Source organism: Myiozetetes cayanensis, unplaced genomic scaffold (assembly GCF_022539395.1).
Source record: "Myiozetetes cayanensis isolate MyiCay16 unplaced genomic scaffold, myiCay2020 scf1, whole genome shotgun sequence".
NCBI lineage: Eukaryota > Metazoa > Chordata > Aves > Passeriformes > Tyrannidae > Myiozetetes > Myiozetetes cayanensis.
In genome coordinates, this window is record NW_026086604.1 from 146,555,943 (window position 1) to 146,571,827 (window position 15,885).

Consider the following 15,885-nt stretch of genomic DNA (forward strand, 5'->3'; position numbering starts at 1 on the left):
TGTCCGCAAGGATGCTCCGGACACTGTGTCCCAGCCCTGGCGGTGGGGGGAGGCTGCCACCCTCCCTCTCTGCATGTCCTGGGGCTTTCAGCCAGCATTCTCCCGTCTGCATCACGCTGTTCAGCAGACGGGCTGGGGAGAACATCACTAGTGAACTGGAAAGATCTGAAAGGCGGGGAGGGGAAAATGCTGATATAAGATAAAAGGCTGCGCTCATGCTACAGACGGCTCTGAGTTCAAGGTAGCTCTGGCACTCGCAATGATAGAGGCTCCTGCAGTCGAAATAATCCTTAAAAAGCTCATTTCCCTTTCAGCAGTCGCTTTTCATGGGCATGACAAGCGGAGTTGAATGTCGGGACTCCTTTAAGTGGCCAATCTGTCCAGCTCTCAGTGCTTGGTGCCTCTGGGACTCAGCCAGGAGGGAAACCCTGAGTATAGCACCCCACATCAAAGAAAGAAGGGGCAGAAGCAGGTGCCATCCATCCCCTATCACCTCTCCCATCTCCTGTGACAGCTGGTCGGGGATGCTGGGATCACAGGCATCTTCTGGGGGTCTGCCATGGGAGTGTGCAGTGGTTCTCAGGCAGCCATGGAGGGCAGGGGAGGGATCAGATTCTGCTGATCAACCTGGCCAGCTCTGCCAGCAATCAAAGCAGACAGACTAGCCCCTTCTATTTGGCTTTTTCTGCAAGCCCTAGCCTCTGCTCTCACTCAATCTAACCTAAAGAGCCTTCCCCCTGCTAAGACCCTCCTGACCTCTCCATCTGGCTTCCAGCAAGAGCTATCCCATCTCAGCCGAGGGCTCAGGGCTGCCCTCTGCTTCACACCCCCAGGGCTGCTGTCTCCTCCATCATATTCTCAGTGCCTCTCAGAAAATCCCAGTGCCTCATTGATTTTTTTTTTTCTCATTTCCTGCTTTCTAATTAGTTGCTGTCTTCCAGACGGGGGGAGGAAACCCTTTCCCCAGGAGCTGTGCAGGTCTGTCAGGCAGCTCAGATCTCTCGGGGTCGCAGGAGCAGTTTGCAGGGACACTGATGGGGACACACAGGGAAGTCAGAACCCACAGCAGACCAGGTCCTTCACCTAGAGGTGGAGAGACACAGCAGGAGTGTGAACAGCCAGCCATGCGTGCAGACAGACCGTGCACGTTGCAGATGAAGAGAGAGCTCCACATAAATATATGCATGCATCCCTTGTGCTCCTGCTGGGCACATGCACACCACAGCACACACATACCCTCTGTGAGCTGCTGACTGAGCTGATATGCTCTGCCCTTCGCCTCCTGCCTTTATGTTGCTCCACCCATACGGAATAAATAAGATATCTCAGTCCCCAGCCTGTCACTGTTTGCTGACATCCCTGGCACCCACTTCATGCTACCTGGGCAGGTGTGGGTTTGCTGACAGCCTGTGCCATCCCCAGCCCTCTGCCTCACCACCTGCCTGGCAACCAAGGACCTGTCTGTCACCCTCCTACAGATCTTTCCTCCGACCCTCATTTATTGGAGGAAGCAACAAAGAGCACTTCAGAAGGAGGGGTGATGATCTTCTGAGGCACCAGGCTTAACACAGGCAGCAGGGGAACAGCATTTTGTAGCCTTGCAGGATTGTTTAAAGAAACCAGGCTGTGGTAGGGAGGAGCAGAGCCCTTCCAGGAGCCTCGATGGAAAGCAGACGGTCATCTGGAGCTGGATGTCTTGATGTGATGTGATGTGATGTGATGTGATGTGATGTGATGTGATGTGATGTGATGTGATGTGATGTCACGTGGCGTTGGCAAGGAAACCACGTCACACGCTGAACTGCAGCCTGGTTGGTGTGTAGCATCCTCTCCAGGGACTGATACCTGCAGACCCACAGGGAGAAGAGAGGGGGGGGCAGCAGCCCCTCCAGACAGCCCTGCAGAACTCCAGCAGAGGTATTCAGGAGGAGGGCACCAAAAAACTAAAGCATCTCAGTAATTAAGGAGGGCTTTGAAAAAGAGGGAGAGAGACCTTTTACATGAGCAATGACAGGGCAAAGGGGAATGATTTTAAACTAAAAAAGAAGAGATTTAGATTAGATGTTAGAAAGAAATTCTTTACTCTGAGGGTAGTGAGGCATTGGAATTGGTTGCCCAGAGAAGTTGTGGATGTACCATCCTTGGAAATCTTCAAGACCAGGTGGGATAGATCCCTGAGAAAACTAGTCTAGTGGAAGGTGTCCCTGCCCATGGAAGGGGGTTGTAACTAGATGATCTCTAAGATCCCTTCCAAATCAAACCATTCTATGAGTCTATGAAACTCCAAAATCAGTAGCAGGGAGTTGCCCGGACCCTTGGAGCCAAGAGCATGTAGCCCTTTGGGGACCAGAGCTGTGCTTCACCTACTCACCACAACTCTGCTGAGATCTCTATGTGACCAGTTTGCTCAGCTGAGATGGAGATATCCCTGTGCAGAAACTGTGCAAACACATTGCAGGGAGGGTGACAGACCCTGGAGGAGTACCCTTACTCTGTGTTTCTGATGGTGCACTGGGGCACAGGAAGGCTTAAACAGCTTCTGCACTGGCAGATAAAACAGATAAGGTTTTTGCCCAAAGATCATCTGGTCCAGCACAGCTCCCACCTGTGCATCTCTCTCCCCCACTGCTGCTGCCCCAGCCTGTCTGGCACTGGGAGCTGTGGGCCATGGGCATGGCCAGGGAGGGTATGAGCAGAATGGGACCCAGCCTGGGTCTCTTGCAGCCCTCACCCTGTGTTTTGTGGTTCTAAGAACTTCTGTGTGAGTGTTTTATCTCAGGTGATGGTGACTTCTGGTATTGGCACAGCCAACCCACATCTTTCATCCCCACAGGGTGATGGACTCCAGCATAGACTCTCTAAAGGTGTCAGAAAAGTAAACCAAAGAAACAACAGCTGGGCCTGACTCAGTATTACTGGGTAGATCAGTCATATCCTTATCCCAGCCTGCTAAAGGTGGACTGCTAAAACAAGCCCCAGAGCCCCTGGTTTGTAGTTGTTATTCAGCACAGCCAGGCAGTGTCCCCAGCTCTGACACACAGTTGTACCCACCATTAATACACCAATTAATAACAATTGCCAAGTGGAACTTCGAGGACACCAACAGCCCTCTGGGGTTGAGTGCTTTATTATTATCCCTCTCCAAACACTTCCCAGAGCAGCTACCTGTGACACCACACAGCTACAGAGGGGCTGCAAGGATGGGGACAGTTCCCAGCTTGCCATAAAGCAGGTAGTGTGGTCATCCTTATTTCAGTCACTTTCCTAAAGTTTTGTGTTGTTTTGTTTCCTTCTTAGTTCTAAAATATCAGAACTGATGAGGAAATAGGGAGCCAGAAAATGTAGTTAACACCTGTCACCTTCCCAGCTTTTCTCTTAAAAGTTTGGCTGTGGCCAGAGGTGACAGGGGCCTGGCTGTGTGGATCAAAGCCTGAGGACATGACAATGAGTCAGGGAAATGCCTCTTCCCCGTTGCACCACGGCCTGGAAGCATCCCCCTTCCCGTACTGGGTTACACTGGGGGTATTTTGAATGAACAAATTCTGAAAATAAGCCAGGGCCCCAGCCTTTCCCAGCCTCTGTGCAGGATTGCTAGAACTCATGATTGACTCAGCCTGGTGGAAGAGCAGTTTCACTCTTCCCTAAAAATAGACCGAGTGGTTCATCCTCTCAACATAGCCCAGCACTCAGCGATAAAACCAGCTGCCAGGGACCACTGGGAGGCAGTGAACAGGACCGAGGGTGTGGGGAGTGGAGCGGGACTCCTTGTAGGATACGCTAAAGGCTGCCTGGCCGTGAGTTTCTCGTAGATTTGGGGGCTGTCTGCGGTGTGACACACCTGTTGGGACTACAGAGACCTTCCTGTAAGTAATATTGGGGTAGATTAGGGTGGGGAGAAGTGTTGCATGTTAACAAACCTCAGGGTGACCCTGAAATGCAGGGCAAATGAGGGTGCTTAGCACCTTGTGCTGTGAAAGAGATGTTGCAGCTTCTGGAAAGCCATGGATTTGATTCTGTTGGCCCAGAGCTTGGTAAACTCCACTCTCTGCTGCAGAAGTTGTGTTCCCACAGGTGGTGGCTTTGGTCTGGTTCAACACCATCAGCTGGGGCACTTGGGCACGTTCTAGGCAGAAACAGTGCTTTGTGCTTGTGTGCTTTTCCCCTGTCTTGAAATACTGACATTTGCAGACTTGAGCCTTAAATTCATGGAGACAGATCTCAGTGTCTATTCTCTCATCCAAAAAATACTGTTATTTACCATACCCTTGGTCACTGTGACCCCAAACAGGGCAAAGAATCTGTATGGGATTTGGTTGAGCCGGATGGACAGTGCGAGTGGAGGGGACATTTCCATGTTCAGGACTGGTAGTTGGGTAGGCAGCAAAATGTTCAGAAGAAAATGAGCTTTTCTTCATCTTACATCCCTAAGGAACATGAAGCAGGGAAGGATTAGTTAAGGAGGGAATTTCTTTCCTTACCTCTTCAATTCACATCTCCAAAGAGGGTTGAGAAATACGTTTGTGACCCTGAGACAAACAAAGGGTTCAGGAGCCTGTAGGGTCAGCAGCATTAATATGGCCATACCACTCCCTGCTTGTGCTCAGGTGTGTGGAAGGTAACTCCAAAAACCTGTGTCACTCTGTAAGACAGAGCAGAAGTCTACCCCTGTGTGCATGTGTGTGTCTCATTCCTTATTATCCATTTGCCAAATCCTTTTGGCTCTAAGGTCTGTGTTGTGGTCAGCAGGAGAGCCAGGACTGCAGGTCCAGCCCCTCAGTCACTGTGGGAAGGGCCTGACCTGAGCTGGAATTTTTTCCCTGCTCTTTTTTTTTTTATTTCATTTTGCTTATGCATCAGGCAATAGTTGACATTTCCTTCTGAGATTCCCATCCTGCTGATTGCTACGAGAACAACAGAAATTCCGCAGCTTTCCCCAGTTCCTTCAAAATCTCCAGTTTTCACCTCAAACTTTTCCGAAAAATATGTGAAGTAGCTTCAGATTTTCATCAGAAAACAGGGATTTAGGGAAAGAGACATGGAGTAGCCTTTCTTTCCCTGTGCTTTTGGTACAGACACCATTTTGCAAGAAGAGAAAAAATCTGAAACCCAAGTGGTAGATGGTTCAATAGTGTCAGTTAAGGGGTCCAGCCTGGGTGGAATTTGTTTTCGGCCCTTGAATACTTGCAGTGTTTTGTAAGACACAAAAACTTCCTTTTGGGGGGAAACCAAGCGAGGATTCCCTAACCCTGTTCCTAGGAGGGTGAAGATCCTTCTTTCAGCACAGCAAGAGTCCCCAGTCTGGGTCTGAACACAGTAACAGGAATCTCTGCATTAAGTACTGTATCTTACTGGTATCTTACCCTTTTAAGCCAAACATTTCTCTCCTCTCCCGTATTCTTGCTGGTAATTTGCCCTATTCAGAAACAAATGGAAATTCCTGGGAATCTCGATAGCAACAAGTGGGTTGGGGTTTTCTCTTTAAAGGATACTGCCAAGCTGGTATTGGATGTGACCGTTTCTCCCAAAACAGCGCTGAGTTTTCTTGGCTGCCGGCGATAAAGGGCCGGCAGGGGCATGGAAACACCGGGATAAGAATAGAAAGCCAAGGCAGGGTCTGGCAGCTCCTGGGAGCGCGTGGCATCCGGGCAATGCCCCCGCGTAAACACCCCGGCATGGCAAAGAAATCCTTCAAGGCCCTGATCCCTGCCGGGCCCTGCATCCCAGGCAGGATGTGAGGCCGGTGATGCTCACAGGGCTCGTGCCCGCACAGACATTCCCAAGGTATCTCTTCGGAGCGGGTTAGAGAGGGCTTCCCTTAAAAGGTCTGGTATTTGCGGCATGCCAAGAAGCCCTCTCCCCAGGCAGAGATTATTCCAGTGGGCAGCTCGGTGTTGCTTTTCCCCCGGGGGGACGGGGATCTTGGAGGGAGGGAAGCTGCCGTCGTGAATGGCCATCCTGAATTTCAGTCTGGAAGGGCTGAGATGCTGCCCTGCGTGAGGAGGGAGAGCAGAGAGAAGATACTGGCAGAGGGGTAAAAGTAGTCCCGGCGGTGGGAAAGGTGAACCAGGGGAACAGGGGAACAAAAACAGCTCTCGCTGGATGTCAAGCGGGGGTGTTTATCACCGTTTCAGTGGAAAAACCCTCTGTAAATAACAAAGAGTCACTGGAGGGTACGAGAATGGTGCTGGCGTGAGCGAGGCGTGACACGATCCCAGCGTGTCACAGGGCAGGGCTGGGTACTGAGAGCCCGGCCGAGGTACAGCCCGGGGAGAGAGTAATTAAACATCCACTCTGCCTTTATTAACCCTTTATTAACTTAGCCGAGAAACACCGAGGTAATGCCGAGCACACAGTCAGGTGTGCACTCACTTTCTCTAGACACTTGGTACCCAAGAAGTGAGGTTATGGGGTGATGCTGGAGCCCTCTCTAAGGAAAGGCAACCCCACAGCAGTTGGCCCACTCGGGGAGGAGACGTCCCCAACCAGCAATGCCACTCTGCAGCTGTCTCTCAGCAGAGCTTCTTGGCATTTTTTTGTTGCCAGGAATAGTCCTCCACATTCCTGGATTTTTGCAAAGCCCAGAAATAGCCCTGAGCTGCCTTGGGGCAGATACTCAGCTCTGCCTGAGGCTAAATTTTCCCAGCTCTTCTCAGAAGCTCTTTAAATTACCTGAGGGTCCTGATGTTGCTCCTGCAAAGTCCAGCTGACACTGAGGAGACAAAAACATTTGCAGAAGTGATGGAAGATCATGAACCTTCAGTTTGGAGATGCTGGAAGTTGCAGAGAGATCTGATTTTGAAACTCAAGGGCAGGAAACCAGATATTCCTTGGTAGCTTTTTCCTTCACCTCCCACCACCCCCTCAGATTTGCAAATGTAACTTTATACACGTGCAAAATGTTAATTATTAGACTATAATTTAGTAGGCAATTCCTAAAGCATGAAATGATAATTTAAATCTTATTTCCTCTTCAACACAGCTGGTCTTTAATTACATTATTTTATTTTACTTCTTTGTTTAGCACCTACCTCTGGTTCCGGTGCCTTTCAGCCCATTTCCCACCCCAGAATTCATCTATTAGCTCTGTGCACCAGAGCTCCTCAAGTGATTAAAATATATGGCTTACAGACAGCGCAAAATCATTCTTAAATCCTTTCAAAAGAGAACAATTTATATATTTTGATGTGTGTTAGTCATTAAATTTATTTTCTGTACCAGAGATGCCCTCCATCTCCAAATCAGGGATCTGTTGTACATGATGCTGTACAAACTTATTTGAAAGGACAAGGTGTACTCATGAAAGTTTGGAATTGGGGGGAAAAAACAGTGGGTTTAAGTTGTATGATTTTTTTAGCCATCTAACTGTAATCAGTGCTGCTCTACATGTGAGTTGGTAGGTGAGCTTGTGAAAATCTTAGTTCTCACTTTTAAAGGTTGATTCCTAGCCCATACAGTTACAACAAACAGGTAACTTGGACCAAAACAGTAAAACAATACATGATTTCTACATAAAAAGAACATGTTTACCATTGCCACTCTGCCCCATAATGGGCCAATCCATGGCAAAAAGAAAAAAGCTTGAATTTCAAATCCTCGTGGTCCTTTGTAGGACTGAAAATGAGAGAAAGTACTGCAGTTTGCAAACAGAAAAAAGTGTGATCCCGGTGTTGGGGGGAGCACCCATGAGGGTAAGCAGGTGTTTTAGAGCATGACTCATCCTCAGTCTTTACTGGAGCCTGCCTAAAATCCCACTGATGCTCCCCGTTGCATCTTTGTCCCACCTTCTTTTCCCCTTCTTTCGGAGAAAAGCACATGATATTTTAACATTCTCTAAATCCTCACAAGTGGGTCATGAGAGCATTGAGAAACAGCTAGAGATGTTCTCCCATTCCCAAATCCTCACCACTACCCCCCACCCAGGACTACCCCTCCCTGCTCACCTTCTTGGCAGCCTCCAAACTAGGGCAGCAGGGAGCCTGCCCCACTTTCCACACCTCCTCCAGCATGTGTCTCCTCTGGCAGAGCTTCCCTATGGACTGGGGCCACTGGTTCAGGGGTTGGGGCAGAGGTTTAAACCTTTCCCCGCTGACTGAGCACCCCCAATGGGCTGCCTGGCTCCTGGATTAAGCTGCAGCACTGGTTTCCCAGCCACCTTTTATGGGTGCTTACCCATCCATGTAAATTCCCCCAGCCCAGCCCTGGAGCAGTGCCGGTATTCGGGAGTCACTTTTGTCAGGGAACCGATTCTCCAGGAAGAAAAGCTGGGAGGAGGATGGGACAGATGTGATTCTGTACATTCAAGGACAGAGGCACTTGAGAATAGGGTCTCCATGTGCAGGGATGTGCTTCCAGCTTCAGGAGGGGTCACTGAGCTGCTGAGGTTTCACCAACATGCAAGCCAGGGACAAGGAGTTGGGAATGGGGACACACATCCAGCCACACAGCCTGGGTCAGGGGGCTGAGCTGGTTGTGACCATCCTATTGGGGGTAGCTCATGGCTAATCCCATGCAGGGGGGAATAGCAGCCCCAGATTCCCAGGAAACAGCCAGCCCAGAGCACCACAAACCCAGCAACATTTCCAGATCCATTCTCCTCCATCCCCTGGAAAAGAAAAAGTTGCTTTCACAATGTGAAGAAACCTCTGTTTTATCTCTGATTCCCACGGTGCTAAGGAGTTCCAGGACACAGGTCCCTTTGCTCCAACTGGCCTTTTGAGTACTGGGTTTTGGGTCCTGCACCATGGGATGCACCGAAGGCCTCGCATCACCTGAGCCAGGTCATAGCCAAGGGGTGAGACCATGGGTGCTCCATGGCACAGGACACTGCAGGTAGAGCAGCCAACATGACAAACCCAAAATTGACCTGCAGAGGGACAATGTCAGGCAGCCACAGAGCAGGTGATGGAGGATTCGGAGTGAGATGGTCTCACAGCACTGCTCCCTTCAGCGAGTGATGGAGCGGGGACAGGACCCTGGCAGAGCTTGCCCCACTGGACTATCCCTTTCCCCCCGACTCGTGCAAGCCCTGTGCGAGCCCCCAGCTGATCCCAGGCCCCGTTACACAACCCCCAGCTCGGGGACTGCCCGTGGGGCGCGCACGGCCGCACAAAGGGCTTTGCTTAGCAGCTGTGTTTGCTCAGGGCGGCTGATTTTGGGAGCAAAGCCGATGACATGTGGTTGGCCAGGCGGCCCGGGAGACTGGTGCTGAGCTTGCAGCTTCCTTTTTTAATAGGTGACTCAGGCGCTCGGTAGCTCACTGGGGTTGGTGGTGGGAGCTGTGAAGGAGTGCCAGTGGCAGAGGTGGTGGACACCAACAGGTGGGTAGCGTTGTTCCTTCATAGGCTAAATAGGTTTAAATAGAAAGCAGAGTGACACAGAGCTGCTGCGTTACTGGTGAAATGGGGTTTTCTCAGGGGAGGGCTGGGGCAGGGGAGAGGTTTTGTTAGAGATTTGTTTTCCACTTGTTGGGAGTTGGCTGTCAGAGGTAACATGATTATGGTTCAAGAGTAATATTATATTATCTTGTAATATTATCTTCAGTAGGAGACAGAGCAGCTGAGTGATTTATGGGCAATAACTGAAGAGGAAGTGAGTGAACTTTAAGATGAATATTTAAGAGTCTTTTTCCCCCATTGCCTTGCCTTTTCCCCCTGTGTCTAGAAAAAACAGAGAGTACAAACGAATATAAGGAATTATTTTCCCCCGTTGCAAGTTTCCAGGTCCCACAGCCCTCCCTGCCTTCCTGGGGTGTGACTTATGGGGCAGAGAGGCTGTAAACTGAGCCCGAGTTGCACATGGGTCAGGCATGGGAAGAGCTCAAGAAACCCGACAGCTGCTCCCCATGGACAGTCCTAACATTGCAGCCCCTCACACGAAATGTGCAGATTCATCCGGCGCCAGACACTGGCACGAAGGACATTTTGCCGACAAACGCCAGCGGGGAGGAGCATTCCCCGTATCCTTCACTTAGACAGCAGAGCCGTCGGCCGCAGTGCCAGCCGCTGGGCGGGACGGGAGGACGGGGTTTTCAGGAGCCCTTTCCTTCTATTTTAGCTCACAGGGGATGCTTTAATGCTGGAGGTATCTGGTTTGAAGTCCCTGGGGCTGCAGTCAGCGCTGGTCAATCAGCTCCGCGCGGGATGCATCACTCAGCGCCGGGTCGGATGCCGAACGTGCCAGCGGAGCCCTTTTGCTCAGCGAGGCAGAAATGCGGAGCCCAGCGCAGGGTTCAAACTGGGCTTCCACCTCAAGCACAACAAATAACCCCCTAAGCCTGGCCTGCATAACAACCTTTGGCTTTGCTTTAGCATCCCCAGCTGGGAAGCTCCGCGCTCCCCTCCCAGGGGGATGCGCCTCGCCCGCAGCTCTGGATGCGTCCTCGGTGCCGCTTGGGTGTCCTTATCCACGCACAAGCGACAGCTCGGCTTCCTCGTTAGCGGAATGAACTGTTGTTCTTTGGCTCTTATCTATAATTAGCAATTTGGAGGGTGGCAGCAGCCTGTTTCGTCAGGCGGAGACGTGTGGCGAGACCAGGCTTTGTGGAAGCGCGGAGCCAGCCGGCCGCCCGGCGGGTTGGAGCGGCCCCTATCTAAGGCGGGCGGGTTTGTGAGGAGTGATAAGCAAACAGAGGGCTGTGCACAGCCTGTGCACTGCAAGAGGAATTTAAAAAAAAAAAAAAAAAAAAAAAGGAAGGGGAAAAAAAAAAAGAAAACAAAGGCAACGATAAGGGAATGGCCTCAACGAAAGCCTTGTATCTAATTATATCTGTCATTAAAACAAGCCCTGTGGCCTTTCATCCATCCAAGCTAACGGATGAAGGACTCAGCAGCACTGACACTGTGCTATTTTCCACTGCAGGGACTGGAAATGTTCCTTCAGCTGCACTATTCACTCCTGGTTGGAGGGGCACGTTGCTTTTCTTTGTGCAGTATCTCAACCTACAGGCCTATAGGTCAATACAAATTATATCATCTCAGTGGTAATACCCATAGACTGGGGAGGGAGGAGACCAATAAATATCACCAGCCCAGCTCTAGGAGGTGGGGATGCTTTTGCTAAGCACTTTGCACCAAAGTGGTTAAGCACAGTAACATTTGTGTCGACTTAGGCAGGGTCCCTGTGTTGCCATGAAGTGCTCCCATCTCCTAGAGGTAGTTTTCAAGAGAACCGAGGATCTGTGTTCATTTTCCCAGCCAGAAAGGCTGCGAATCTGTGCTTGGTTGCCTTTCTGCTTTGAAGCTAGCAAGGCTCACTGTCTCCCCACTGCTCTTACTGGGAGGCTTAGCCAAACCTCATTACCGTACAAGGGAGAAAGCTTCTGCTTGCCAGGCTGATTGGACCCCTTTTTGCCTTTCCACAAGGTAACTGAGCAATGGAGGAGAAAAGAAAGAGATTCCCAGACAAGATTTTCCAAAGCCCTCCTCAAAGCCTTCTGCAGCCAGTTCAGCAAATGCTGCAAAGACCCTCCTGATGTCCATAGGACAAGGGGCAACAGTTTAAAAGAGGAGATGATTAGATATGAGGAAGAAATTTTTTACTGTGAGGGTAGAGAGGCACTGGCACAGGATTCCCAGAGAAGCTGTGGATGCCCCAACCCTGGATGTGTTCAAGGCCAAGTTGAACAGGGCTTGGAGCAACCTGAACTGGGGGGTGGCATCCCTGCTCGTGGCAGTGGGGTTAGAACTAGATGACCTTTAGGGTCCCTTCCAACCCAAACCATTCTAGGATTCTATGATTTCCAGGGTGCTGTTCATTTCAAAAAGCCAGGATCTAGTCAAAATTTGGGGTGTCTCGAGTAACATGGGCAAAAGTGATGCAACCAGAGAGTGGCTGCAACCTCTCAGCCTAACTCGAGACACACCAGATCTGCACCAGCCTTGCCACTCTCTCCACTGGCTGTAGAGAGATAGTTCCTTTTGACTCAGGAGTTTAAGCTGTGAACAGCAGAAATCAAGGCAAGAGGTGCCATATTTACATGGTGAGTTAGCAAAAAAAAAAAAAAAAAAAAGGCATTAAGGGAATACCTTCTTCTGTTTCCTCCAGTAATGTCCTAATGACCTTCAGCAGAACTGGGCAGCTAAATCTGTATTGCATCCCACTGCTTCCTCTTGTATCCAGCCTTGGTTCATCATCAGAATGACTGCACATAGGCAGGAGCAGCTGGAACAAAGGACAACACAAATCTGGGGGTTTGGCTCCTTCCAGCAGCACACTGGCCAGGGTCTGACAACTCACTGAGGTCCCTCTGCTATTGTTTTCATCGCTTTTTGGTGCATGTTTGTGCCCACAGGAACTGGTATTTCATTTGAAGCACCAGCTCCTGGAATCCTGTTAGTGCATAACATTAGCTGTTGTCAATTTCAAATAAAACCAGAGTAAATTTCCTTCACTATTTTAGAGAAGAACTTGAAAATCTGAACTTAAAATGCAGAACATAACGAAAAAGAGTCATTTGGTTTGTTATTTACTAATTTTCATGATTTGGGGACTGAGATTTGAGGGCAAAGAACACTGGAATGGCTGCAGTGCTTCTGATGTGCACATATTAAAAAGTACATCAGCCCTTTCCTGGCTGTGCAATAGCTGGATTTGTGGAGACAGAGCCCATTGTTCAAATAGAAAGCATTGCAAATACCGCACTAAATCCGACTGCAGCAGTGCAAGCCTGCAGAGAACAGGAGAACCTTCTCGTGTTTGTACAGTGGTAACAGAGAAATTACAGCCCTGACTAACCTGGAGAGCTGAGGTGCATCATGTAGGAGGAAAGCTCAGTATATGTCTCTGGTGGGAGGTGGGGATGGCTTTACCTAGCAGGGTAATGCAAAAAGGAAGTTCTTAGCTAGAATTTTGGGTTTCTGTGAAAACTCAACCCATCAGCATTAAATCCATTAATTTTAACATGAACCTCTCTCTGGGGATGGACACAGCTTTCATCCTCAGTGGGAGGGGAAGCCCCCACCATTTAGGGGGATGAGGACCAAGGGGATGAATTACAACAGCTAGAAATGAGGCACCATGCCCTGAATATCATCCAGAAATGTGTGACTGCTCCAACCATCCAGGCCCTCCGAGCAGACCCCAGGATGTCTGGCTAATAGGTCACCTCCTCCCAGAGTGACCATTTCTCCATGAACCCAATAGGGACAACCTCAGCTGTAGTATCTTCAAGGGAAACATCTGAACAAAGGTAGGAATGCTGAATATCCTGAGTATCTCAGCAATGCCAGGCTGGGCTCCAGTGGGGCCCCATGGGAGCTGGTGCAGCTCAAAATATCAGCCCTCTAAATTAAGAGCAGGGTTTGGTTTTCTGGCTCTGCCAAAGTCTCCCTGCTACAACCTGGGGCAAGTCTTGTAGCCTCATCATCTCTCCATTTCCTGAAACAGGGTGCCAGGGGAGAGGTGAAGATAAATGGATATAACTGCTTGAGAGGCACACCCATAGGAGAATGGTGGGAACTGGCTCAAGTTAAACATATGTGGATCCTTCACATTCTCTGACTCGCTTGTGTTTGGTGATGGTCTTGTCCAGGGATGCAGGAATAGGGGTCTCTGTGTTCCACTATCAGGATGGTGGCATCAGGTCACTGCCAAACATGTGACTCTCATCCAGGCTCAGAACCCATTTCACCCGTGAAAAAAGTGGAAATGTCCATGATTTTTCTCTGAACCAAAAGGGTATGATGTTAAGTTCTGGGGAGGGCCAGGGCAGGGGCTGCCAGGGGGCTTGGTGTGCAGATGGCAGAGCCCATGGTGAGCGATGCTCTCTCTCCAGGCTGGCCCTGCCCTCCCGCCTTTGGCTCGGGGCTCACCACGCACGTCTGTCCCTGTTTCAGATGATCGGGCACGGTCATTTTTAGACACATCAGACAACACTATCCACATACTTCACCAAGGACGAGGGAGGTCTTCTGCGCCCTCCGTGAAGGAGCTGTCGGCTCTCTATCTCTCCCAGACAGCTGCCGCTGCTGCTGACGCCGGCAGCCCCGCACAGCCGGTAAGCACCAGCATCCTCCCCCTCCCGAATCACCAGCGGCATCCCAACAATGTCCCGCCCGAGCAAGTGGCTGTAAAGAGAGTGAGAGAGAATGTGTCTGGTGAAGTAAATCTGCAGAAACACAGAGTTTGTTTTTCCAAAAATGATCATTTTTTTCAATTGTCCTTTGAAAATACTGGATGAATGTTGTCAGAGGTGCTGGTATGAGTGTGATTTATAAGCTGTGTACAAACAAACACGTATTATATACATAATAAATTCACACATACACACACATACCAAGCACACACACACCAATCTTACACACATCTACAGCCACTAGCCCATGTAGCTTGTTCATATATGAGATTTCTGCTTTATTTGCAGGTATATATTTACACACATTGGTGGAGGAAATATTTAGCACAGAGCAAGACCTAAATCTTCATCCTATCCCCCTTCCAACACACACACATGCACACATCTCCGTATATGCCACACTCAGGCATAACTGTGCAGTGCAACCTCCCTGTGTTCCTCTGCTTGTAGTCCTTAGTCTGGATCCAGGGATTTAATCCCCCATCCAGGATGATCAATGGGGCCATGGGATAATTCAGGTTGTAAGGGTTATGAGGCGCTTTTTCCCCATTTCTCCAGTACCACTGGTGATCCAGGAGTAACATGGGATGGGATTTCATATCTGGACCATTGCTGCAGGCACGTTCATGTTCCCCCCTGCTCTCAGCCTTTTATGGGGTTCAGAGATGTGGTCTCTCAAGTGTGCATGGGGACTCTGTACTGGACAAGTCCAGGCTGAAACAGTCCCAGTTGAAAATAAGTGAGTGGAGACTGCAACTGGAAAATTACAACCTGTTAGAAGACTAAAACAAATTAATGTTTTAAGCACTTTGTAATGTAATTACAAATATGAATCAGTCTTGTCTTTTAAAAGTTGAAGTATAAACAAAACCAAAGCCTAAATCAAACCTGCCTAGTTTTGATTTCCCCTAACTCTAAAAAAATGTGTTTGGGGTTCTATTTGTTGGCTGTTAGGAAACACACATGTTTTATCAACCTGGAATAAGATATTTTTTCTCATCTGCACGGAACTGCCAGTGATCCAAAAAAGAAAACCTGACTTGTAATGGTTTTCAGGTCTCTGTACTTGAATACACCTTAATACACATAAACACATAAAAATATAAATACAGATAATGTGTCTTCCTATGCAGTTAAATGTCATTTCTCCTCATATCTTTTACAGAGTGCTGTGAAGGACAACTCCATTCACTCTCCCCACAGGCAGAAAAAAAGCAAGGTAGGAAATGTTTAAGATAAGCACCGTTATCTAACCAAATATTTGTGGCCTGTGAGTGTGATTGAAATACCCACACAAGGCAGCAAGGAGCACTTTCATACTGAATATAGCTATCAGCTGCTCAGTAGCCCTTCCTCACGTTCAGAAGTTCTTCACAGATAAAAAAAAAAAAAACAAAAAAAAACAAACAAACAAAAAACAAAAAAAACCCCACCAACATATTTTTAAAAAATGCATTCAAAGTAAGTCGGAGAAAGATTTGCATTTTACACTTGCTGCAGAATATACTGGGTTTTGGTATTCTGAGTGTGGGTTTCTTTCACTAATGCTGAAAACTTATTTTTAGCCAGAACAATCTGCGTGTAACAGAGTGAAATAACACCGCGCACCATTGCTTTGAGCAACAACTAATAATATTCCAGGCATAACTCCACAGACGTAACTGCACAGGCATGCCAAGGGTCAGCAGATCTGTTTACTGAAAGGAAAGCCACCAGGATTACAGTCTCTTTTAGACAATGATTAAAGGCTTCAGCTGCCTTCCCTGTGGACAAACGCCCAGGCAGAGCAGGTTGCAGGTATTCAGTTCAGTGTT